General features: G+C 38.9%; 1 protein-coding gene across 6 annotated transcripts in view; it reads left to right on the top strand.

The window, feature by feature from the left end:
• Positions 1 to 11,780: 11,780 nt before the first annotated feature.
• FER (FER tyrosine kinase) overlaps positions 11,781 to 27,932 on the top strand; it is a 315,987-nt gene continuing 299,835 nt past the window's right edge. For all 6 annotated transcript variants that reach the window (XR_013998437.1, XR_013998438.1, XM_081132190.1 and 3 more), the window contains exons 1-2: positions 11,781 to 11,848; positions 27,727 to 27,872. The gene's annotated coding sequence lies outside the window, so the exon portion shown is untranslated. The remainder of the gene's footprint in view (positions 11,849 to 27,726; positions 27,873 to 27,932) is intronic.

The following is a 27,932-nucleotide window of genomic DNA, read 5'->3' as shown; positions in this document are numbered from 1 at the left end:
CCTCACAACCACCCTATGAGGTTAGTGCTCTTATTACCCTCATTTTACAAATGAGAGAATTAAGACTCAATTAAGTAATTTCCCCCAGGCCACATAGCTGGGAAATTGTGGTGCAGGTTCTCAAACTTAGGTTTGTCTGACTTTTAGAGCTATAAAGAGATTTTTATATCAACTATGTTCTTTTTTACTTCAGAAGATTTGATCTTCCCTACTGTCTTGTCATTTTGCACAGATGTTGGTCATCCTTTCCTCTCAAAATCACTCCTCTACTTCTAAATTAATAGACTTAACTGTCAAGGAAGCATATAATGGTTAAGTGGCTCTTGCATTAGATCACCTAAATTCAAATCACAATACCTATACTAACAAGCATTTAACCTCGCTTTCTCTCTTTACAGCGTCTTCTTTTTAATGTATGTCAATTGGGATAATGTTAGTGCCTACCCCACAGGGTTTTTATAAGACAGTTTGTGTAAACGCACTGGATACATATCTGAGAACATAAGTACTCCATTTACATTATTTTTATTGGAACCCAATAGTGCATTCGATAACATTCTCTAAGAAGAGCCTAGGAGGAAGCAGAGGCCAGCTAGCGTTTGCTGTTGGGGAAGGAAGTGATACATTTACCTCTAGCCTCCTTTGGACCTTGAGTAGTTCATTCAGCGTTGAGGGAGAGGAGATGAATACAAGGTGACTAAATACAATCTATAACTGCTATAGGAAAAGCAGTTTCTTTGTATTTTATACCACTGATCATGGACTAACTACTAATGAGTTCTTTCTAAATTTGGGCATTGATTAATATCATTAAATAGGTAGCAGAAGCTCAGGCACACTTTACAAGAACAGGATTTGTAAAGAATGCCTTCTCCAAATCAATCAAACCTTACTTATCAGAGTTTCTGGTAGCTCCTTCTCACATAGATAATATTAACAGTCAGTATTGATGCACTGCAGCTTGAAGCCTAGTAGTTAACATCCAGATTCAGAAAACAGATACATCTGGATGTGATTAGTCAAAGTTTTTTTAAAAAAGGATTCACGAAAAGATTATTTGAACACCCTGTTTGTAACCTTTTTTGGCATCTGGATTCTGTGACTCCAATAGAATAGATAACAATAGATAATGTTTATTGAACTATTGTTACCGTTTAAGCTTCTATGCATATTAGTGTATTTATCTTCAATACAACCTTCTGAAGTTGTTCATACTATTATCCTCATGTTGTAAATGAGGAAACTGCTTATATAACCTGAGTACTATCACCCAGAAAGAAAGTGACTGACTGACCTATGATTTAACCCAGGCATGCTGGCGTCAGAGCCAGAGCTTTGCTCTTAACCATTTCCCCAGGAAAGTGTACCTCGCTGCCTGCATCTATATCATATAATTTTCCAATTTTCCATACAGTTTTAGGACACATGGATCCCCTGACTCCCATTTATAAATCTCACTACAAATAGTGAATACCTCTAATGTATTTAAATATATATTGATTCCAAAAATATAACTTATAAACAATATTTTAGAGAAAAAAATAATTATAGAAAGCTTCTAATGTTTTGAAATGAAAACCACCATCCAGAATCCTCACACTATCTTGTCCCCTTGTAGTAAACCATAATCAGTCCTTCTGTAGCTGCTGTACTGCAAGTCTAAGGTAGTGATCAGCACCCACCCCTTCTTTTGAGAACTGCACTTGTGCACCTAAACTATGTGATTTCAGCAGAAGCTGCCAAGCACTAAGCTGCTAACATTGTCTGATTTTAGCTTGCATATGATATATTTCCTTTAGTGACATGTTATCACCCCTTGACTTTGCCTATTGTAAGAATCATGCTAATAGAGATTTGAATGTTTGGTACAGTACATCTAAAGAAATCCATTACATCCATTTCTCTATTTTATTTTGCTTTTATTTGCATAAAATCTTAAAAGATTATGCTTATTTTACATTAAAATATTATTTAGTTGATATTACGGGTGTGAATCGATGTCTTGGCATGTGCATTAGTTTGCTAGGACTGCCAAAACCAAATACCACAGACTGGGTGGCTTAAACAACAGAAATTCATTTATTTAGTTCTGGAGACTAGAAGTCTAAGATCAAGGTGTTGGCACTTTTGGTTTCTTCCGAGGCCTCTCCTTGACTTGCAGATGGCTGCTTTCTTTCTATGTTTTCACAAGGTCTTTCCTCTGTGGATGCACATGCTGGTGTCTGTTGTATGTTTGAATTTCCTCTTATAAGGAAACCACTCAGATTGGTTTAGGCCTACCTAATGGCTTCATTTTAACTTAATCACCTCTTTAACAGGACTATCTCCTAATAGAGTTATAATTTGAAGTACTGGGCTTCAATATATGGATGTGGGGACACATAATATATCCCATAACAACATAGCTTTTTTTTTTGCATATTGTAATGAATGCCAATTTATTTTCTTTCTGGAGCATGCCATGGAGTCTCTTTCTAAAGATTGCTTAAGACATATTATCTTTTAATTTTATATGTTGTTGTACTCCAGGGTTCCCAATGATTATTTAGACTTCTGTAAATTTTCAATATACTCAAAAAAAGGTGTCTGAATCTCCTCACATGCCAGCAGTTTGACTGAGAGAGAGAGAGACAGAGAGACAGAGAGCTGAGTTCAGACTTCTTTTCCTAAAGTTTCATTACTTCTTTTAGAAATAGTCTGGGATAAAGTTGTTTTCATTTTTAAATTTTTAATCAACTTTTTATTTGATAACGTTTAAGAAATGTCCTTTTTTGGAGATTGTTTTGTCACTACAGCTATTTTCACGAATATAATACTGCTTCTTGAGAGCAGAAATACTTTGTGAATTAGGATTCATATAACACAAAACCTGGGACACATGTAATCAATCACTGTTGGCTCAAGTTGAATTATATTTGTAATTTTTGGTTGAAATTGTGTTCATTTGTAGAATCGATTCTTTCACAATAATAACGTCAGCTTGAAGATACCTCTTAATATATCCTGAGTCCCTAGCATCCTCTTCATCCCAATGTGCCCTGTTAATCCAAACCAACCCCCATCACCACTTCCTAGACCATTTCAGCAACTCCGAAGCTTATAATATGGTACCGTACATACAATCACTATGCTGTGCATTAGTTCTCCGGGACTCATTTATCTACTAGTTCCAAGCTTGCATCCTGAAACAACATATCCCTAATTCCCCCACCTCTCCGGCCTCTGGGATCCACTAGTCTACTCTCTGTTTTAAAGAGTTTGGCTTTTCAGATTTCCCTTTCCTCCTATGTCACCATTTAGTACAAGTATTGGCTAATTCATGACATGAGTAAAAAAGAATATGAAAGAATTCCTTGGATGTTCATGTTTCTTAGAAGGCCATCGCCTTCTTTCTGCGTTTGAAGCAAGTTCTGGTTTGAATGGAAAGCATGGTTTCTTGGTGTGTCAGCAGCCCTGTCTGCTCGATCATAGATGTAACACACTGACCTTATACTCGCTTTGCACTAGCTGAACTTTCCAGTGAGTCCGCTGGAAAGCTGTACTCATGAGGCATTGGGAATGCTAATGAGAACAGAGTGGCGAGGAGTGGCGGACACGCATACCGCGCGTATCTTCTCTGTTTACACTTTTGCTCCAATGTCCCTTTAGACTTCACTTACAAACACAAGTTCAAAGGTAAAGTTATTAAGAATTTCAAGATGAGGGTGGGAGAGCACTAAGGACAGGGCCCCTCTGAGTGCAGGGGCCTAAGCAACGGCAGTGTACCTGTGCCAGGCATTGTGCTTGTGTGAACCTCCCCGAATGGATCCCCTTTCCTTTACTGTGCATGTATGGGGAAGCTCTGTGTATAGTAAACCGATTGTCTTAAAATCTTTTGGGGAAACATCAAGGTTATATATTTTCCTGGACCCTTGATATACCACTGCTCAGGACATTAATTTATTAAGGGCTCCTCAGTTGGTCCTTCGCACTAATACAGGCCTAGCAGAAGAGCTGCATTTAAATTGAACAGATCAAGGATTTTTGTAAAATGAGGTTAGACTAAATGGTTTTGACAAAAGCCAAACGTTCTTATTTTAAAAGAAAATAACCATTCAACAGTATATTTGGCAAGAGCTGAATCTGAATAGAATTGCTATTCCAACAAAATAAGATACATTACTTGAAATTTTTCCAAAATTTTTAAACACTCTATAACTGTATACTGAGACAAATGCATTCACAGATCCACACAAGACATTATACACAGTTACAAAATATATGGTACCAGCCCTGCCCTCATTGAATATATATCTGCCCTAAGGCTACGCCTAAATGTGTGCAATTTGGGATCAGTAAAATGATGCTGTCCATCCATGGTATTTATTATTAGTTTCAGTCAATAAAGTTTCATTTCATTCCATGGTAATATACTGTGGTATGTCAAGTGCCTGGCAAATATATGCAGATTTTTAGTTGAAAATGGGGCCAGAATATTAGGGTATGTTTATCAGAGTATATTATTTTACAGGAAAGTAATAATCATTCATCCGCTAATGGTCCAAACATATGAATTCTAGCTCATCTGATCTTTGCAGGTTTCACAGAGATGAGAATTGAGTTGAGCCTGAAAAAATGGAAATAATTTCTTTAAAAGTAGAGAGTTTTACACTGGCTTCATGCCCTTTATGTGTTATTTGCAAATATTTCCTGTGGCTTGTCTTTTCATTCTCCTGCCAGTGTCTTTCCCAGGGAAAAAATTTCTAATTTTTATCAAGTCCAATTTACCACTTTTTTCTTTTATGTATTGTGCTTTTGGTGTTGTATCTAAGAACTCTTTTCTTAACTGAAGGTCATGAGGTTTTCTCCTATGTTTTCTTCTAAAGGTTTTGTCATTTTACATTTTATACTTAAGTATGTGATCCATTTTGAGTTAGTTTTTGTATAAGATGATAGATATGGGTCAAAGATAAGCCATAGAAAATTTTTGTATGTTGACGTCTAATGGTTACAGCACTCTTTATTGAAAAGACTATTCTCTCTCCACTGAATTATCTTTGTAACTTTAATCAATTAACCATATTTACATGGGCATATTCTGGACTTTTTATTCTGCTCCATTGATCTGTGTGTCTATGTTTTTCACTGATACCTCTCTCTTGATTACTGAAGCTTTATAATAAGTCTTAAAATCAGGTCATAGGAGCCCTTCACTTTTGTTCTTTCTTTTCAAAACAACCACCTAATTTTTAAAATGGGCAGAAGCTTTGACCAGACACTTCACCAAAGAAGATATTGGATGGCAAATAAGCACATAAAAAGATGTTCAACATGATTAGCCATTAGGGAATGTAAATTAAAACCACAGTAAGATACCACTACACACCTATCAGAATGACAAAACAAAAAACCCACCAGTCTCCCTCCCTCAGAAAAGCACCAGACAATACCAAGTGTTGATAAGAATGAGGAGAGATTGGAACTGTCGTACATCACTGGTGGGAACGTAAGATGGTGCAGCCACTTTGGGAAAAGTTTGGCAGTTTCTTCTAAAGTTAAATATGCATTACCACAGGGCCTAGTGATCTCACTTTTAGGTATTTGCCCAAGTGAAATGAAAATTTATGTTCACACAATAAAATCTGGCCCAGCCAGGCGTGGCTCAACAGTTGAGCATCAACCTATGACCCAGGAGATTGAGGTTCAATTCCTGGTCAGGGCACATGCCCGGGTTGCAGGCTCGATCCTCAGTCTGGGGTGTGCAGGAGGCAGCCGATCAATGATGGACGACTCTCATCATTAATGTTTCTACTTCTCTCTCCCTCTCCCTTTGCCTCTCTGAAATCAATAAAGATATATTTTAAAAAATAAAAAAAAATAAAATAAAATCTGTATGTGAATGTTTATAGTAACTTTCTTTATTCATAGTTGCCAAAAACTGGAGTCAGCCAATCCATGTGTCTCTCTCACATCGATGTTTCTCTCTCCCTCCCCCACCCTCTCGCCCCTCCCTCCCTCCTTCCACTCTCTCTAAAAATCAATGGAAAAATATCCTCAGGTGGTGAGGATAACAATATCCTCATCACCTGAGGATATTTTGTTAAAAACAAACAAACAAACAAACAAACAAACAAACATCACACAAAGGGACAGGGGCATTTGGAGAGAGTATGTCTTGATTGGGAATGTTGGTGTTAGTATTTCTCAGTGGTGAGTAGGAGGTCAGGGAAGCAGGGGAACCAATATTGGAGTGCTAGGAGAACAGCCGACTTCTTGCTGGGAGGGATGGTTGTGAGATGATGTTAATGGATTTGACATCTAGTTTGAAGGCAGAATAGAAGTTTTCCTCTTCCCATTCTACTTCACCTTTGTTTCTTTCCTCCTTTCCCTTCTTTATTTTCCTTATATAGATTTGTACAGTAAAGGAAGGTACATAGATATTTTGAAATTTCAAAAACAAACAAAAAAAAGTCCTAAAGAAAATTTCACACAAATGTCATCTTTAGTGAAAGTATTCATTCAAGAGAACAATTTTCAAAATCAAGGCTATTTATATGAAAACAGACACCTGAAGCACATTTAGAAAGATAGGTATGATTTCCATATTGCATACCTCATCACTATCTATATTTTAGGAGTCAGGTATGAATCGTGGATTAGAGATAGCAGAGAGTCACAAAGCAAAGGCATTGGCAGAAAGGAGGAAAAGACAAGAAACAGAGATTAGAGAAAAAAGGGAGGGATAATTTTGGTATTAATTAGGTGGCACACAGCCAAGATTTCTCTTGAAGCCTATTATGAGAAACTATTAAACAGGAAAATGGGGAAGTGGGGGTGATGGAGATATGGGGTAAAGGAAGAACTTCTAAAATCATTTTTTACTAATTGCCTAAGGTTTGATATCCACGTTATTGTATTCATTTGTCCAGGTAAGTAATGTTATCAGAACAGACAAAAATCGGTATTGAGAAAATGGAATATATACTAAGGACTTAGTATTTATCTATAGTTAGGCAGTACTGTGGCATTTCAGCAGCTATGGTGGTACCTGGTATAGATTTAGATCTAAATTTTAATGATAGAAGATGAATCTCTTAAATCCTATGCTAACAACTTCAACTGAAATAATATCCCTCCAGGCCCTATGGGGGTGGCTAGTATTTTATGAAGCCCATGGATCATCTAGACAGGAAATTATTTTCCTTTATTCTTCCATATTTTCCCTACATTTACAAGCTGTAAGGAAATTGCACAGTGTATTTGAAATCAGGTGAAAGAAAGTGCTTGTTAAATGTGTTGCAATGCAAAGCGATTATAACAGTGGGAAAATTTTATACTGGATTCACTATATATTTTTTTTTATCAGTTTCAAAAATGCAGCATAGATTTTTGCCACATCCATTTACTTTAAGTACATTCATTCAAAATTGCAATTCTTAGCACAGTGCTTGGCATATGCCAGGGAGTTTTTAAGTTTCTTGAATGAACAGGTGAGAACTGAAAAAACTGTTGAAGAATTAGGAAGATTCTTACTATTTTCAGAGATTTGAGTTCCTTGAAACACACACACAACATAGATCAAACAGTTCTATTATTACCATCAGACATGTATTTATTTTAAATATTTTTAAAATTGATTTTTAGGGAGAGGGAGAGAGAGAGAGAGAAACATTGATGTGAGAGAGAGGCATTGCTGCCCCCCCCTCGCAACTGCAAGCACAGAGATTGAACCAGAAACCTGGGTATGTGCCTTGACTGGGAGTCGAACCAGTGACCTTTCAGTGCACTGGACAATGCTCAGCCAACTGAGCCACACTGACCAGGGCTTCAGACCTTTATTTAAAGCTACTTTCTGGAAATATGTGATAACTAATTTATCAAGTACATCTTTTCAGATTTAGATTCCCTTGTATAAAGGTAGAGAAATCCTGAGATCCTTGAAAATGATATGCCTTGGTGAAGCAATCCCTGAAGTTGCATTTTGACTGTATCTAAGCATTTAATGCACATTCATTTATTTCATTCATATTGACATGCCATATACCACAAAATTTAATAGTACAGAAAATTAATTTTTTTAATATTTTGAGTTTTTTTTTTTTTCTTTCACGTAGGCTTAGTTTGTGCAGTTAACAGTCACTACAAAATACATAACAAACATTAACTATGCTATCATTTTTGACTTTATTAAAATGTACTTGGCCCAGCTGGGTGTGGCTCAGCGGTTGAGCATTGACCTAGGATCCAGGAGATCGAGGTTCGATTCCTAGTCGGGACACATGCCCAGGTTGTGGGCTGGATCCCCAGTTGGGGTCGTGCAGGAGGGGGCAGATCAATGACGTCTCTCTAATCATTGATGTTTCCATCTCTCTTTCCCCTTCTCCCTTCCTCTCTCTGAAATCAATATATATATATATTTAAAAAAAAAAGTATTTGTAGTTTAGTGTTAAGGTATCACTTAATGTAAGATCATCTTTGAAAACACATCTAAAACTACAAAGTAATTACTTTCCTTAACTTTATAGTCTCAATATTTTGGGCAGAAGTGTTGATGGGGAAATAAAATCAACAAAATCTTCTCCCAATCCAGAAATCCTGTCCACAAAGGTAGTGGAGAAATAAAACACTTTTATTATTGAATAAGCATTAAACCAGAATGTGATGTGTATTATAGGCAATCAGCATAGTGATTGCAGAGACAGAGAGAAATCTCACCCTTTATATAGCCAAGCAGATTCAACTCATTACACGTTTTAAACAAAAACTAGTTCTCAAGTAAGGCTTTGACATCTGGACACATAATGCATCTTAACTTTATTTGGTAGTTGAGTTAACTGGCAGTTAATTAGCTTTATCCAGAGGAAAAACAAACTTCTCATATTTTTATGACAGAAAGTAGTTTTACAATTTGGAGCAATCTGCCCCCAAGCAAGTTAGGCTTCTCTCCCATAGAAGCTGGGAGATAGGGGTGCTATTTCCCTCTCTCTGTCTCTCTCCTATTTTATGGAATTATAATCTTCATATAACATTAGTTTCAGGTGTACAGCATTTGATATTTGTATATATTGTGAAATAATAACCACAATACATCTAATTAACACCCATCACATGGTTACAAAATATTTTTTTAACTTGTGATGAGGGCTCAAGATTTACTCTTAGCAACTTTCAAATATGCAATAGTCACTATGCTATGCATTATATCCCCATGACTAATTTATTTTGTAACTGGAAGTCTGTACCTTTTGACCCCCTCTACCCATTTCAACCCTTACTCCCCCAGAAACCACCAATCTCTTCTCTGTATCTATGAGCTTTTTTTTTTAAAAAAAAAAATTCCACATACAACTCTGGCTGGTGATGCTCAGTTGGTTGAAGTGTCATCCTGTACACTGAAAGGTCTCGAGTTCAAGTCTCAACCGGGGCACATACCTAGGTTGCAGGTTCGGTCCTGGTTGGGGCGAGTATGAGAGGCAACCAATCCATGTTTTCCTCTCACATCAATGTTTCTCTCTCTCTCTCTCCCTCTCCCTTTCTCTCTGTCTAAAATCAATGAAGACATACCCTAGGGTGAAGATTTTAAAAAAATCCACATGTAAGTGAGAACATATGGTATTTTTATTCCTTTTTGACTTATATCACTTAGCATAATGACCTCAAGGTCCATTCACGTTGTCCTAATTGGCAAGATTTCCTCCTTTTTTGAAGACTGAATAATATTCCACTGTATATATACGACCTTGCTTTATCTATTCCTGGGCAATATCTCTCTTAATATTTGCATGTCAGAGGCAGCTCCCAGGTCCTTGAGAAGGACATTCCTGGGAAGTAAAGCTGATGGAAGACCCAATTAGTAATAAGAAAGATTTATCTTCATTTCAAAGAGATGAAAAAGTACTCAACAATTACAAGTTGTCTAAGGTAAATGATCTGAGAAGAAAAACCTTTCTCCATTTTTAAAATTTAATTAATTAGTTAATTAATTAATTAATTTTTAAATTCCCTCCCGAGGACATTTTTTTTCCATTGCTTTTCAGAGAGTGGAAGGGAGACAGAGAGAAACACTGATGTGAGGGAGACACATCGATTGCCCGCCCCGGCGGGCCAGGCAGGGGGATGCAGCCTGAAACCCAGGTACCTGTCCTTGGCAGGAATCCAACCCCGGGACCATTCAGTCTCAGGGCGGACGCTCTAACCACTGGCCAAACCGGCTAGGGCTCTTCATTTTCAATGGGGAGAATTAAGTCTCTTATTTTAAAATGTGATTTGTCTTTACAACATGTTTTGGGTTCTTTGACTTTGAAACAGTAGACAAGAGAAGTCCAATTAAAAATTCATGTTTTTCTGTGTGTAGGGCTTTCACTGTGGTCAAGCAAATAACCCTGCTTAGAAAGAAATATTCACCCCTCTTCTTTGGCTCCCACATAAAAGTTGTAAAGGGCTGTAGTGTGGAGATGAGGGTGACTGAAGTCAGATTTGCTCCGGGTAAAGAATGTGGTCCAACCCAAGTACGTGATACAAGGCCTTAAAAGGTCGGTTCCAGGAACACACCCTGGAATAGTGACTAATGCCTGTCATACAGTGACCCGTCGCCTAGGTATCACTTTTAGCCCACGTCACTCACTTTCCACCGAGTTCTCTTGGCGAAGGACGCTTCAGTCTCGCTGGAAGAGCAAACCAGTGTGGGTTCTTCACGCATGCTAGGCTCTGGGAGAGGTAAGGGCTTTTATTATAAGGACCACTTATCGGATGCTTTTTAAAAAAATGTATATTTTTATTCATTTCAGAGGAAGGGAGGAAAGAGAGAAAAAAACATCAATGATGAGAGTCATTGACCCACTGCCTCCTGCACGCCCCCTGCTGGGGATGGAGCCCGCAACCCGGGCATGTGCCCCGACCGGGAATCCAACCGCAATCTCCTGGATCCTAGGGCGCTGGCCGGGCTACAGGAGGCTTTTACATTAAATAGCACCTATCACAATTCCAGCCTTTTTATTGTCTCAGGCACGGGAATCACGGAGATGAGAAAGACGTAGTTCCTGCCTTTAAGGCACAGTCCATTGAAGGAGCAGAAAACCATACTAAAGTTACAATTGTTGCAAGTAAAATGTGCAGGAATAAGTGGTTTTGAGGGTGAAAAAGGCGTATCTTGGGGTCGGGGTCCGCGTTCCAAAGCAGCCTCGGTTCTCGGAGATTTCAGTTCCCGGGACGACCGGCAGCCGCCAGCGCACTTCGCATTTCGATCCCGCCCCCGCGCCCCCCCCCCCGCCCCCCCGAATTCCATTCCGGCTCGGAGGGCCGGGCAGTCCCTTCCAGGCGGCCCCAGCTTATCACGCCCGGCCCGGCCACTTCCCGGCCAGCGAGTCTCCCAAAGTTTCCTGTGACGCCGCCGCCCGACTCCGGCGCATCCCGCCCTCGCTCCCAGCCGCCAGCCCGGGACACCCGCTAGAGAAGCGGGCTGCGGGGGCCGGAGAGCAGCGCAAACAGCAGGACCTGGGGACCCCGCCCAAGCCGGGAGCGGGCCCGGAGGGCGGCGGCCGCAGCTCCACACCTCCCGGGCCGCGCCCGCTGCCAGGCTCCGCGCACGCCCGCCCGGCCTCCAGCCCGAGTCCCACCCTCCGGGGCCGGGGCCAACCGGCCGCGCCCCGCCTCCTGGGAGGTGGTGGAGGAGGGGGTTGGGGGTCTGCCGGCAGCACCGCCTTCCGCTCGTGCCCATTGGCTGAGGCCTCCAGGGTGCCCGGAGACCGGAGTGCAGCTGGATTGGCCGCAGAGGCTCGTGACAGCGGCGCCCATTGGCTGTGGCGGCCCCCGTGACGCGGGGTGGTGACTGGCTCCCGTGTCTGAGGGGCTCCTGCTTGTCAGGTTCTAGGTAAGTGAGTTTCGCGCCGCCGGCGGCGGGCGCTGTTGCCCGGGGCAACGCCGGGGGAGGGGGGAGAGGCGGGAAGGCCGGCGGAGAACGGGGGTACGCTCCCTGCCCGCAGAGGGGTGCCTGGGACTCTGCCCCGGCTGCGGCGGCTTCGCCGAGCGCTCTTCCTCCGCCCTCAGCCGCCCCCACCGCGCCCGCCCCAGGCTGCGCACTCTCCCGCTCGCCCGACGCCCGCGGCGGAGCGGTCCCGGTCGGGTTTTGGGCCGGGCCGCCCACCGGCCCCGCCAGGCCCGCCCCTCCCACCGACCCGGGACCGGAGGCTGAGGGGGCGGGTGCCGCCGCGAAAGGGCTGAGGCGGGCGCCACGGCCCCGCCCCGTCGCCGGGTCGGGGGGCTGCGGGGTGTGGGGAGGTGGAAGGAGGGGCCGTAGGCACCGCCCATCACGCCCGCACCCCCTTTTCTTGGCTTGCTCCTCTCCTGGCGTGGCCCTCCAGCTGTGGCGTCCACCCGACCCCCCCCAACCCCTAGGTACTCCCCAATTCCGTCCTAGCGCCCCTTGACACCCCGCCGCAGGACGACCCCAGTCTTCCCCCTCTCCTCCCGCTTTTGTCCCTCGCTTTCCGTCCCTGGTCTTTTCTGGGCCAGAGGTGACTCCGAGGAGGCAGTCAAGATAAGTGTGAAGCTCCTGCAGCCCGGCAATTGCTGCTCTGTTCTGTCCTGGTCACTTAGGGTTGAGGGTGTGCCGGGAGGCACCTTGGGGTCAGCTCTGCGCCGTTGGCATTCCCTTAATATCATCTTTCTTAAACGCGCTATTTGGGTTGGTATTGGTACCGCCTGACCGGGGTATGGCATGCACAAGTGATAAGGAATTAACTGTGAAATTGTGGCTTTTTGCTTTGTACATTTGTGATGTTATCTAGTGCTGTGCAATCCCAAATCTAAAAATTTAATAAGGCGCCCTGGCCGGTTTGCTCAGTGGTTAGAGCGTGCGCCTGCTGACCAAAGGGTCGCGGGCACATACTTCAGTTGCAGGTGTGATCCCCGGCCGTGCCCAGGTGCACGTGGAGGGAACCATACGTCTCTCTCACATTGATGTTTCTCTCTCTCTCTCTCTCTTTCTCTCTCTCTCTGTCTCTGTCTCTCTCCTCCTTCCTCCCCTCCACACTCTTTAAAAAAAATCAATGGAAAAAATATAAAAAATAAATAAAAATTTGTTAAGGCTTGTAACCTTTGATTTTCATTTGCCTTATGGTTAAAAGGAAGCCTCAATCTTTTTAATTGGTAAGCAGCTGCATATAATCATAATGGTCCCCCTGTCACTTTGACACTAACTGCTGTATTTTTTCTCCAGGTATTTAAAAATAATAAACGTTTCTCAAATGGAGTCACTGTATATAAAAGTATAACGTAAAAATCAACAAGAATAGACAAACTATTTTAGTAATTAAAGACTAGAAAATGCATTTCAACCTATGGAATGGTAACAGGATTAAAAAAAAACCACGGTGGCAAAATATAATTATTTCACTAATGCAGTGTTGTAGTCCTGGTATATCTACATGGTATTAAGAGAGACATTTGTGAAGAGCCACAGTTTGTCAGTCAATGCAAAGGAAGGCTGACTATATCTTTGTAATCCAGGAACACTTTTCTGCTAGTATTCTTGAGCCAAGGGAACTATGTCTCCAAAGGTAGTGGGAATGTGTTGAGAGTACATAAGCATCCGTGGAAACGTTCTCTGTTTTCTTCCATGAATGTGGAAACGTTTTCTGTTTTCTTCCATGAATGTGGAAACGTTTTCTGTTTTCTTCCATGAAAAATCTTTTGGTGTCTGTTTCTGTTCCACACTGATGGTTGGCAGCATTAAACATAAACCATGTAAAATCATGTAGGGTACAGTTAATGCAGCTTCTGCACTACTTCAAAGGTTGATGTCAGTAGTTTGGAAGAAATAGTCCAGGCTTTTGGTAGAAAAATCACTTTCAGATCATCTTCAACTGGTAGGTAACTATAACTCTGGTCTGTGACCATTTCAAATTTGCTGTTTTTTCCCCCCCTCCTGTGTTTCACTATGAAAAATTTCAAAAAACATTGCAGAAAACTTGAATTGTCCAGTAACTACCCAACTACCTACACAGCAATAACATTTTAAAGACAGTTGTTAAATAATAAATATAAGGAACAGAGGAACTGAAATTACAAAGTTGGAAAAACAGTGTAAATACATATTGTACCAAAAATATTGTAAGTTGCTTATTTCCATTTGTAGATGGAAGTAGTGTTTGTAAAACCTGTAGCAATTTAATTCCATGAGACTATTATAAAGCAATCTTGTACGTCATCATCTTTGTAAATAAAGGCCCAGATGAGTAAATTGCATTTTGTAATCAGAAAAAAATGAAAATCTAATGAACTTGTTATACAAATAAAAGTTTTGTTTTAAAATTGGACTCCTGTGTTAATAGAGTCTAGTTTTATACTTGATTTTTAAATAAGCATCTCTTTTTGAACACAAGTCCAAGGGACTATCATTTATGCAATGCATTGGTATAATATGCATACATAATAAATTGGATCACTTTAAATACATTGTTTTGGAATAAGAATGTATTTTTGTAATGGAAAAGAAAGCTTACAAATGTGAATTTTTGTTAGAACTATTTCATGGAAGATGAAGTAATGACCTACAGAGATTTATATTTTGATAGGACTCAAAACTTTGTTGGGTGTTTCATGGTGTTGCTAAAGGAATATTTTAATATAGAACTGAAGCTTATAATAAAAGAATAAGAAATGGCTGTAAGTTCACATATGTGTTTATTGTATTTGTAATTTTTCCATACTTAGGAAGTTCCTGCACTCTTTAAGTATTTGAATCCTGTTTATCAGTTTTAGTTTACCCCAAATCTGTTTTTCACACTTACCTCATTTTTATGACTAATTTCTTAAATACTACGAGAGCTATGCCTCAGAATTTATAGATCTTTGGATGAACGCATTTTTTTATATCTCATTTGTCTTTGGCATGCTTATGTGTGATTAATGTATCATATAACAGAGATTAAAGGGAACAAGCAGGTCATAGTTTTGGAACTTTGGAAGGAATAAGATGCTTAGATGTTTTTAAATTGAGCTCTAGATTTTCCCCTCCTGCATTCCTGTCTTTCCTTCTTCCTTTGTAATTTTTATTATAAAAGTTAAATGCTTTAAAGTCAGTTTAGTAAAACTATAGAAAAGAAAAGTCACCAATAATTCCATCATAGTTAATGAAAATAACTGAAACTTTTGTTTTTTCTGTAGCACTCTACTAGTCATTACAATTTTATGGTTTTTCATTGCAGTATGTCTGTGCTTGCATCTAAACTTGCAGGAATTCCTGATCAGTTACCCTAAATTAGAAGAGGGCTCCAAGACCTGGAAGAAGAATGGAAAGGAATAAAGAGAGGACATGCCAGAGTCAGAACAAAAGAATCAGACCCAAGCAATTATATTGTATATTATTACATATAATATATGTTATTATATTTCATAAGTATAAATACAATCCTAGTTACACATATGAAACTGCTTTATGGCTGACACAGTATGGGGCCTCTCAAATTTTTTCTTTGCAATTAAAAAAAGCTAGGTAAGATGAAGTTTATTTAGTGCCTTTCTACAAAAATTTTCAGATTTCTTTAGTTTTAGGATATTACATATTCAGCTTTGAAACTTTAATATCATGCAAGATTTGGAATTGTTTCCTAAACATTCACATATACTTATGAAAGTATGACTAATTTTTAGTCTATACATCATCACCACTTACTATAAGCTTGATATTGCCTCCTCCTTTAGAAGGTTTTAATTAAAAATGTAGGTGTTTCTTGCTGGATCACAGTGTGTAGTGAAAGAAGATTCTTTTTTTTTTTTTTTTTTTTGAGCCAGGTAATCTGGGCTTCACAAATTTCTTTTGTGGGGATTTGGGCAAATTATTTAATCTCTTTAAACCAGTTTCCTCATCTGTAAAATGGGGATGATTAAATTGACTCACAAGGTAGTTGTGAAGAAGAAATGAGACAATGTAGGTAAAATGCCTGAATCTAGGGAGTCCTCAACTTCCATATTGTGTAAGTTCCTTACATTATAGTTTTAATTTTATCTCTCCTAGTATTACTGTGTTTATTCCAGCATTCTAAAAGTCCCTACATTTTGGACTTAGGAAATGAAAATAATTACATTAAGCTTACTTAAACTGAATGGCATTTGAATTTGTATTGACAGAGCATATAATTAGAAATATCTCTGATTAGCTTGCTATTCTTTCATAGTTCTTTGATTACTCTATCTCAGTATAGTCAGAAATTTAAATACTTTTTACCTCAAAATATGTCTAGTTGGTCTGAATTCCTGAATTATTTTTCTTTCACCTTAGATTATTATCTATTGTTGGATGGTTTCCCAAAATTTCTTTCATTTAAACTGCAAATATTTGCTTAAAAGTGGTCCAGAAAAACTAAATATTACTTTCTTAGATCTCTAGCGTTCCCCCTCCCTCACCTTAAACCACATTTACTTAATCTGTTTAAAACTTAAACTGTATTTTCAAATGTAATGTTACATAAAACTCTTAGTTGAGTGTTTACTGCCTTCCTGCTGATGTATAATTATTTTTTAAGGAGCAATATTTTATAAATATCCGTATTTCAAAATGTGTGTTCTATGAGTATAGGGTTTTAATTCTTTTATTTATTTTAAAAAAATATATCTTTATTGATTTCAGAGAGAGGAAGGAAGAGGGAGAGAGAGAGAAACATCAGTGCTGAAGGGAGAGGGAGAGAGATAGAAAGGTCAATGCTGAGCTAGTCATTGATCGGCTGCCTCCTGCTCGCCCCCTGCTGGGAATCGAGCCTGCAACCCCAGGCTTGTGCCCTGATAGGGAATCAAACCTCGATCTCCTGGATCATAGGTTGATGCTCAACCAGTGAGCCACGACTGGCCGGGTGGGTTTTAATTTTTAAAAACAGACAATTTAAATGCACAGACCAACCTGTAGTTATTGGGTGTTGTGAAGCAGGCTCTGAACTGAGTGAAGGAGGAGTTAGGAGTTGAACCAGATAGTCCTCATTGCCTAATCTAGCAGTAAGACAAAGATTTGGTAATCTAAGTAAGTGATTGTCAATACTTTTTCCCATCCAGTAAAAGATATTTATGTGTGTGACATACACTAATGTGTAGTTCCCTGCCATGCTCTCTGTAATTCCATCTTGTTCTCTTTTGCTCAAGAAAGCATACCAGAATACAAGTGACTGAAAATTACGTCATCGTAGGGATAAACTTGAATCTACTCTGATTTATTGATGAAAGTGAGCCATTAAAAAAAGTGTGTAACTATTATTAGTAAGCAAATACTTGAGACACACTTTATAGTACTACAGTTGATACTAAGTTACATATTTTTCTGAAATGAATGCCTTTTTACTTTTTAAAATCAGTATCGTACCCTGGCTGGGCGTGGCTCAGCAGTTGAGCATCAACCTAGGATCCAGGCGATCGGGGTTCCATTCCCGGTCAGGGCACATGCCCGGGTTATAGGCTCATCCCCAGTCGGGGGCGTGCAGGAGGCAGCCGATCAGTGCCTCTCTCATCATTGATGTTTCTGTCTCTCTCTCTCTCCCCCTCCTTTCCTCTCTCTGAAATCAATAAAGATATATTTTTTAAAAAAATCAGTATTGTAATGCTACAGAAGAAAAGATTACTAATTTTATGTTAATTGATAATAAAGAGTCTTACATTTCAAAATCAGAGTAACTGGTAAACATTTAAAAATATTTGAATAACAGTACTATGGTCTTTATTGTAAGTAAAATAACACTAGTTATTATAGAAAAGTTGAAATTAGTTTTCTAGTATAAGTTATTTTATTTGCAGAAAAAGTATTTCCATAGTAGGACAAATGGTTTTAGAAGAAGGGGAAACTCAGTACTAGAATATTTATATTCTAGGCATTTAATATGTAAAGATGCTTTTTACATTGGCTCAGTCAGAAAAGTATGTTTAAAATTACATCGCTGTGAATGAGATTGCTTTTAAGTAGCTCATCCTGTGTGAATGTAGTACGTATAATATTCAGTTAGAAATGAAGACTTACAAAAACAATGTTCATTAGACCCTTGGAATTAGCAAGTGGTATTTCTTGAAACCTTTGTGGACCTAGGACATAACTAGTTCTATAAAATACAGTCAAATTTAATTGAAAATTTTAAGTGAACCCTTCAGACCCTTAACAATTTTATACTAGGACTTGAGTCATTAAAATTGTTAAACCATATCTGGCTTCCAAAATGAAGGCTGATGGCTTTGCATTATGTCATTAGTATACATGCAAAGGTTCTTATGGGGTTTGCAGAACAAGAGTATTTCTAGCATTGGTTCAAAGTCCTTGATCACTGTAAGGCTTGCTCCTTGCTGCTGTTTTTTGGGTATTGTCTTCTTGGGGTTGGAGACTTCTGTAGTTTGTGTCCCTTCTGCTCTCTTTAATGCTTAGCTTTGGAGGATTTTCCAAGTTTCTTTTGTCAGTTGGTGGGGCCCTTTTGTTAATTTTACATTATACAAAGTAAAATGCATCTGACTTTTCTACCAATATTCAGTTTTGGTAACAACTGGGTCAGTAGCCACCCTGGCAGCCACACCACCTCTTCATGAAAAGGTTTATACAGTGTCCTTTCTCTTGAATTATATTTCCTTCAGAATCACATGCTTTCTATACACTCTTATACAGGTTAATCATTTCAACTTTCACTAAGGTTTTGCAAATTTTGCTTTGCTTGGAATCAAAGGAAACATTTTCAAGCATCAACTTTTTGTTTCACTGTAGAGTCTATGTTGTATGGTGGACTTTCTAATGACAGAGATCCAGTCACTTTCACATGTGCATTCCATGTCACTGTCATATCCATTCTGAATGTACTCCAAACTTATATATTCTGGTTAACTACCATCGCTTCGTCAGGCTTCTTTACTTTCTATGTGTTGAGTAAATATGCAGTCGTAGAATAATTAAAGGGAACTAAACAATGCAGTTGTCTCAGATATTTATTAATGATAAATAACTAGTTAGATCACTATCCCAATTCCTTATAAATAGTTATGTTGGAAAATTATATGGATCTTTATGTAGATTTATATATAATAGGAACTTTTTACAAAGCATGAGGCTGATTTTTCTCTTACTGATATATATATATATATATATATATATATATATATATGACATTAGATTTGTTTAATTATTAGTCTATATATATTCCTTTTGTCATTCCTCCTCAACATTTTACCTCCAGGGTAGAAATAGTTTCTGTCAGTAAACATTTTTTTAGTAAATTATGTGGATTCAGATATTGTTATGGCGGAGGGGCTTTAGTTTTTGTTTAGTGCTTACTAAAAGTTCTAGGCACCTTTTGTGCATTTGTTTTTGTTTTTATGAAAACACTGTAAATTGGATAGCTTGTACATGTTTTCTTTTTGTGATCTGGAACCAATTTCAGGCCACATTATTCATTCAAGGAGACTCAGGATTTGAATTTAGGTATTTCATATGCTAAACCTGAAATGAATACAAATGGTAAGTGTCTAAATACAGGGACCAATTAGCAGTCCTGGATTTAACATCAGTGTTAATTGTTTGGGAGTGACTCTAAAGGTCCATGTTGAAATATTTGCAGTTTTGCTGAAGTGAATTCCTGTTCCTGGAAGTGAAACCCTAAGATGTGCATGACCTTAGCTAACTGCCCAATGTCCGCATCTTATCTTGGCTTGTTCTCTGTTTGAGGTTGTCCTATATTATAACTCTTGTTAAGTGATTTATATGTTGTTTCTTTGTAAAATATTTTCCTGTTAAGAAAGCCAGCTGCTAGAAGTGAGGAAAAAGTAAAGAGGCCTAAGAAAGTGGATCTTAGCCAGAAAATAGACATTTTTGAGTAAGTTTAAAAAAGGAATGTTGAATCCAGTGTCTTTGATCTGGATGTGAACCAGTCCACCACACCTTCTAGGGGAACAGAAGTTGACTTGTGAAACATTGTTATTGAGTGTTCTAGCTCTGACAAAAATATGCATTATTTTTAGATGGATTTCTTGAAAATGTCATGGATATTTTATTCATAAATCTGCTTTCCCTTCCCTTCTCTCTCACCCTCAACAGTAATATTTGAAAGAGATTTGACTGTTTATAGATAGCTGATACTTTCTAGAAGTTAATGTAGTTGTTACAAATATCTTAAAATGTTAACATAAGCAATATGTCACAGGATGATATAGGTGTCCTTTTCTGAGTTTGACAATTAATTATAACAGAATAGTAGCTAGACTTTGGTCATGGCCTCCTTCTAAGGTTCTGATTCCTGTTTGTATTTTGGATCTTGATTTACCCTGTGACTGGAACTGGCATTCTGTGATTGAAGTGACTTAGCTTAGTTAGGGAAATGTGCTATTATATACAGTAATATCATAGTTTTTGAAAGAAGATAAGATGGTAAAGAATTAGGCATGTCCTTGAGGCAACCTACGTTCTAAAAATAACGCAGAAATGCTCTGTGTCACACAGGAGGCGATGTGTTGCAGGAATGGGACAGAGCAAGAAGACACATGATTCTTCCTTTTTTGGTCATTCAACAAATGTTAATAGAGTACTCACTCAATGTAAGGACTTACCTTATGGTTACAAATGATTATAAAGCATAGAGGAGTTTCAGATTTTTTTCTTAGAGTATGATGTATTGGAAAGAGCATGGATATCAGAACCAGACCTGGCTAGGGCTGAAACTATGCCACCAGTAATTGTATAAATTTAGGCAAATAATTCAATTCTTATGACTTCAGTTTTTCCATTTGAAAACTGCTATCAGTTTCATCTGATAACTGGTAATAATATTAGATTTTTAAATTTCATCAGTTGTATGAGATCAAAACCCTACTCATACTAGTTTAGGGCACTGGGGTGCACAGGAATGTACTTTCTTCAGGTACAGATGGATTCGGTGGGCTCAGACATGGCCTCAGGACATTCCCAGTGGCTTTCTCTTGTGTTAGATATACTTTCAGATAAGCTTTCTCCATGTGCCCCTCTCTGATGGCTCCAGGCTAACATTCTTTCAGTTCAGCAAGCCCAACATAATAAGAGCTTCTCTTACTCATTTTAGCTTAGTCCCGGGATTATATCTCATTAAATAAATTGGGTTATATTGCCACCATTGATTGGTCCTGTGGTCAGGGAGATAAGATATGATGACAGGCCAGATCTGAACCAGGTGCTAACTGTTGGAACAGGGAATAGAAACTGTGGTCAGCCACATGGTCTGAACCACATGGACTGACAGTCAGGGTGGGTGGGTCACTGAAAGAAACAGAAGGTACTATGGCCATGGGAAGGGGCAGTATACTCTGGGCAATATAACCAAAAGATATTCACTATAAATCCTCCCAATGCGCATACATGTCCTCCATTACATACATTTGCACCCTTGAAAAAAATGCCCTCACTTAACATAGTGCAAATCTTTGACTTAAAGCTTACTATTATTTTTAAAAAATATCTTTATTGATTTCAGAGAGAGGAAGGGAGAGGGAGAGAGAGAGATAGAAACATCAATGATGAGACAGTCATTGATCAGCTGCCTCCTGCACACCCCCGACTGGGGATCGAGCCCGCAACCCGGGCATGTGCCCTGACCGGGAATCAAACCTCAATCTCCTGGATCCTAGGTTGATGCTCAACCACTGAGCCACGCCCAGCTGGGCGACTTAAAACTCCTGAGGCATTTATCACCTGCCCCCCAACAAAGGAAGACAACTCCAAGACTTGTTTAATTGCTGTATCTAACTTTAAATCTAGGATCTCTGGGAAATTCTCTTAGTTCTGCATGAATAGATAGGCTGAGGATCTAGGAACTTATGGTTAAATGATAAATATAACTAATTTTAATAAAGCCAGTATTCAGTGATAGAAGGAAAATAGCATACAGACAGTAAAAATTCTCAATTAGAAAAGAGAAAAAGGAGAAACAACCTACAGAGGTTTTTCTAATCCATGATATATACACATTTCATTTGACAAGAATGGCAAGATCTCTTTGCCCTGGCAGTGGAATAAGATTTTTGATTATCCAGTATGGCCATCACTGGTTCATCCTGGGAATATCTTTATTCTTTTTACCCCTGGTCACAGCCAAGATGAGTGTTGAGAAGGATTCCCTTAATGGGGACTGCACTGCTTCAATAGTCTATTTTCTGTTGATGAGAGACTCAAGTCCCTGGGAACCATCTAATGAATTCAGCAGTAACAGATCTTTGTTGGGAGTTTCTTAGGCAATACAACTTTTAAAAACTAAGTATATTTTATTTTGTTTCTTTGCATTTGATCAACTTCTCCCAAGTACCCAAAGCCCAAATGCTAGTCCTGAATCAAACCATTGTCTGGTATGTCTCTGAACAACTTTGCCCATCTCCCTAATCCAGTGGTTCTCCAACAGGGGGAAATTTATATTTCAGGGGACGTTTGGCAATGTCTGGAGACATTTTTGTTGTCACAGTGTGGGGTTGGGGCTGAGTAGGCAGGTGTTGTTAGCATCTAGTAGGTAGAGCCCAAAGATACTCTTAAGCACCCTACAGGACAGCCCCCGCTGCCCCACCCCAACAGAGTTTTCTAGTTCAAAATGTCAGTAGTACTGAGGTTGAGAAACCGTGCAATCCTAGTCATCTCAATTTCCTTCTTGGCTTCTGTCTCTAGGCCTTTCAGAGCAACTTCTTGAGGTAACAACGCACAGCTAATTTGTTCCTGCTCCCAGGCTGTTTCATAGTACAGGGTTCTTTATAATGGGTAAATATCTTCTTTGCTAGAATGTGTGGTCAGGAGCCTGGAGCATTAGGCTTTTCTCATTTTTTGTTTTCTCTTTGTGTGGTTAAGGGTCTCATTTTAGTTTAGGGATACTTGATTTTCAACCTTGTAAGTTGCAATATGAGCCATTTTGGATTTGTAATGAAAAACTGAAAAGATCCTTCTTTTATTACCACCACTCAAAGTATGCTTCTTTTTTTGAAGGACTTTTGGAGACTGCTATATAGTAGGCAATATACCAGCATCCTAACATTTTTACTAAGTACTGTATAGTTCCATCCTTAGTAGGCACACAGCCCTACTTACAAGAGTTGGCAGTTTACCAGCTCTCTTTGCTTAAGGATTGCTGACTTCTCACATTACAATAGAGCGTTACCAGATTCCCTTCCTTTTACAATTAATCCTTCCCATCTCTGTAAGTGGCAGCACTTCCCTTGTTTTTGCTCAGTCCCCAAAACTTGAAGTTATTCTTGACTCTTTCTTTTACTTCCCTCATACAGTCTTTCAGCATATTCCTTTGGCTTCAAAATAAATCTGAATCTGCCAGTTCTCACCACCTCTTTTAGGGTCATTCTGGTTCAATACCATTCTTTCTATCCTTCTATGTAACTCCTAAGAAGTCTCCCTGCTACTACTGTTGCTCTCAGAATATTAACTTCAGAATATTAGTGTTATCCTTTTGAAAAGAGATCACGTCACTTCTTTGCTCAGAATGTTTCAGTAGCTTCCCATGTACTCAGAGTACAAGCTCAAGTTCCTCAAATGAACTAGTTTTGTGGTCCTGCTCTCCCTCCCTCATGTAAGATCTTTCTCAGAAGATTTTTCTTCTTGTCTCTACCATTCACTCCCCGCAGGCCTCCTTGCTCTTTCTTAAATAGGTGCTTTGCACTAACTGTTCTTGCCTGGAATGCTCCTCTCCAGGTATTCACATAACTTCCTTATCTGCTTTAGGTCCTTGCTCAAATACTACTTCACCTGTAAAGTCTTTAATGACCTTACATACATTTGAAATCTCCTACCTCCCCCACACTTCTTGTTACCTTCTCCTGCTTTTTCTTTTTCTTTTTCTTTTTTTATTATTTATTTTTTCTTTATTGTTGAAAGTATTGCAGATGCCCCCACCCCCACCCCCATTGGTCCCCTCCACCCAGCAACCCTGCCCCCCAGGTCTTTTCCACACTATTGTCTGTGTCCATAGGTCATGCATATATGCCTTTTCTCTCTTTCTAACACTTATTACCACTCAGTACTGTGCATTTTACTGATTTATTTTGTATTTTGTTTCCTCTCTCTAGAATGTAATTGTGATGAGGGCAATAATTTTCATCTATTTTGCTGTGTAGGAAAATGCATGGCACATAGCTTAGTAGGCTCTTAGCGAATATTTCTTGAATGAATTAATAAATAAGAAAAAATAATTTATTGCCTCATGTACTGATGGGAAGAGAATATCCTGCAGAGGGAGAGAGATTACTCATTAAGCAAATTTCTCCAGGGGAGAAAGGGAAAGTGTCTTTAGGTTTATTATACTAGAATATAAGTAAATATAAATAAAATATAAAGTAACATAGTAAACATAAGTTAATAAAATAATATAGGTGAATGTCTTCCAGGGAAGGGAAGGAGAGGGCTTTATTTCTCCAAAGCTCATTGGAAGTCTCCATCTGTAGGGAGACACTGTCTCTAGTTTCCAAAGCTGTCTGTCTGTCATGCAAATATCCTTGTAGTACCTTTTGCTAAGAAGGCTCTGATTGTGCAGGAATGTGATAAATCCAGAGAGAATTGTTTCCCAGCAGTAATTCTAAGATGTAGCAGGTATATCTGTTAACACCTGAACTCCCCTGAACTCAGATGTGATTAGATCTAGGGGCAAAATGTTTTCAGAGTGTTCTTCCTATCTCTTTCCATCTCTTAGCAATTCTTTTTTTCTGGTTGGCTTACTGTGAAGTAGATACTTATCATGTTCTTTCAGTTTAGCAACCTCAGCTGAAAGATAGCTTCCCCATTAGTTCTTGCAGAATTGAGCTTTATCAGTCCTCTTGGGTTACATACCCATTCCTGAGCTACTGCTTGGGGGAGGGAATATGCTGATTGTCCATACCTGGGTCATGCACATATTTCAGGAACTTTGCGCTCATTCCAGAAACTTGAGAGTGGGAATGATTAGTGCCACATGGCACTAATGGATTGAGAATAAGGGAAGGAGAGTTCAACAGAAAAAATTGAGATGCTGCCACCAAAAGAAGGGGAGTAAAAAATAACATGTCTTTTACTTACATGCACATGTAACTCACGCTCATTTGAAAAAACCCCCCACCAAAATCTTATTGTATATAGGCATTCCTGCCTCATCTCTTTTTCACCTAACATCACATTGTGAACAAGAGATTTTATTTGAAAACATAATTTTAAGTGAGTGCAAAATTATATTTAAATTCATTGCTTAATTTTAGATATTTGGTTGGTCAGAATTAGCTTTTGGCTTGTTACTTATTAGAGAAGTAAGAGGAGTAGAGGTGGGACAGAGAAGTAGGGTCAGGACTAGGGTGAGACATGAGAGATGCCTAGGACACAAAATAGGACTGTGCTCACTTTTAGGGTCTTGCAGCTGCAGAGTGGACGTGCATGACCTCGAGAGTGAATGTCTCCATAAATTTTGCACTCTAGTTACCTCTCTTGCTTCACTCTAGTTGTAGTTGTAGGGGAAGCACAATTAAGGAATAGGAACTATATTTGGCTATGAGCGTGAGTTAGAGATGGCAGCCTGTGTAGATGGGGAAGTTGGTGGGCAAGATTAAGGGGTACTAGAAAATCATTATTATACATTTTTAATTCGTCTGTAGAAAGCCTTTGTTGAGTTTTTATAAGGATAATAATACTTTTGAAGTATTAAAAGGACTATCATTTTTAATCATAGGCTTACAGTAGGTTGGACAAAGAAATGTTTCATTTAGAGATTCTACCAAGGAGGTTGTTACTTATTTTTAACCACAATTATTTCACTATCTAGTGGAAAGATACTGTTTTTTTCATTGAAAGATAAAAAGTATAGAAAAGACTTGAGTTGGAGAATGATACATAACATATGGGAGCTCTGACTAGCTTTCTTGAACAAGACATTTCACAATGCTGAATGTTGGGCAGGGAATGCCAGTTGAATAGCTTTCTTTCTTGTTTTTAGGTCTTTGAAAATAGCTGTTTCTGTATCACAGTGAGAGACCAGAATATGGAATTCTAGATAACTCTGAACTATCTTTGCTAATAGAGAAGAAAGGCCAAAAATTTTCAAATTAAGTGGATTGCCCAGTAACTTTGGGGGGATCTGTCTTTAGAGTGTAATAAGGTAACATATGTAACATGTACATTAAGGTACACACTATATTTTGTTCCTTGGAAATCTTTATAAGTAATACTATTTACTATTTCTGGAGATTCAATTGAAGATACTCTTTTGAAAGCAGTATGAATAAGAAGTCATGATTAAAATTTTTTGTATTTAAATATCATTTTAGTCATGAATTTTATCATTTCATACGAAAACTCCTGTCAAAGCCTTACTTTACTCCAAAGTGTACAAATTGGAGGAAGCTGTAATTTGCCTTGGAATTTTATTCATTCAGTAGTCACTTGTTTGGGGGCTGCATTGTTCCATGTATTATGTAGGATGCTGGCTAAGACCTGGAAGGGGGAAGCGGGGTGGAAGGGGTGAAAGGGGGGACATCTGTAATACTTTCAACAATAAAGGTAAATTAAAAAAAAGAGGTAACAATCCTTGTCTTCGATCATATCACAGCTTAGCTGAAGTAGAGGGATTAATAACACTTTCATTATATGCAGATTAGATTTCCACCCAGTTCTAACATTGAGAACCTTGCCAAATCTGGAAGAGAATAAATCTGGAAGAAAATGCTTGTCTGGGAGGCAAAGGAGGAACCCTTTGAAAATGGGTCAAAGCTTAGAAGAGGAGGAGACTTGGAAGGTATTCCTGTGTTTGGTCAGTTTCCTGGCCAGAAGGAAAGGAGTGATCTTATTGGTAACATCAATGAAACGTCCTCTGCTTTGTATGAAAGTCAAGGAAGTAAGGGAGATGACAGGAAACAGAATAGGCAAGCAAAAATGAGGAGCTTGAAAGAAGGGGAGAGCTGAGTATAAACCAAGAACTTGGGACTAGAAATATGAGGGTGTGAGGCAAAAAATGAGAAACAGTGACAGGGCTGTAATCTGCATATATTGACATCAGTGATAAGAGAGCCAGTGACCCATAAACATCTTAGAATTTCTAGTTTCAGCCCTGGCTGGGTTGCTCAGTTGGTTGGAGCATCATCTACACATTAAAAGGTTGCGGGTTTGATTCCAGTCACGGCACATACCTAGGTTTCAGGTTCGATCCCCAGTTGGGGCGCCTATAGAAGGCAACTGATCAATGTTTCTCTTTCACATCAATGTCTCTCCCTGTCTCTCTCCTTTCCTTGCTCTCTAAATATCAATAAACATTTCCTCGGATGAAGATTAAAAAAAAAAAGAAGTTCTATTTTCAAGGGTTGAGAGAATAGCCCGCCAATACAAGTGTCATACTAAAGTATGTTAGAGAAACTATGTGTGTGCCCAGAGAATCCTTCCCAAACCTTCCCGGCCTTTGGCAACAGTTTTCTTACATAGTTAATTACTTCTTTAGGCTGTAGTAATATTTTAACAAGTGTAGTTTCTTCTTCTGATGTGCTTCAAACTTGAAATTAGTTTTATGCTGTGAAAAATGGAGAAAAACATGAATTACCTATTCAAAACTAAGGGGCTAGGTTAGAAATGAAGGTAAGGTGAGTTACTCATTGGGAAACTTGTGGAAAGAAAGGGGAGAGAGTAAGCAGTAACGAATAGTGTTATTATTTTTAATGTGGTGAACGTGAGGCACTGCTGCAGTTGATTTCCTGTAGTAGCCTACTATACTCCATGTATACATTTTAATCTTTTTCTCTGGAGTGTACAGTTCTGACTCTTTGAATTTCTTCTTGCAGCTCATGTTTTCTGGCTAGACCTATGGTCATTCCTGTGAGACTTCACTGAAAGTTTTATCAAGTGTCTTCCTCATCCCTAATGCGAAACCCGTCGGCATGGACCTGCTACTTTAGCTCAGATGTGACCAGCAATGAATAGTAGTAAGGTAGGATTATATTACTCTTTTTAGTAAATCACTACAATAAAAGTAAAATATTTATTTTTA

The sequence above is a fragment of the Miniopterus schreibersii genome (assembly GCF_964146895.1).
Source record: "Miniopterus schreibersii genome assembly, chromosome: 3".
Taxonomy (NCBI): Eukaryota; Metazoa; Chordata; class Mammalia; order Chiroptera; family Miniopteridae; genus Miniopterus; species Miniopterus schreibersii.
The sequence above is the reverse complement of the archived record's forward strand: the minus strand, read 5'-3'. Positions and strand labels throughout refer to the sequence as shown.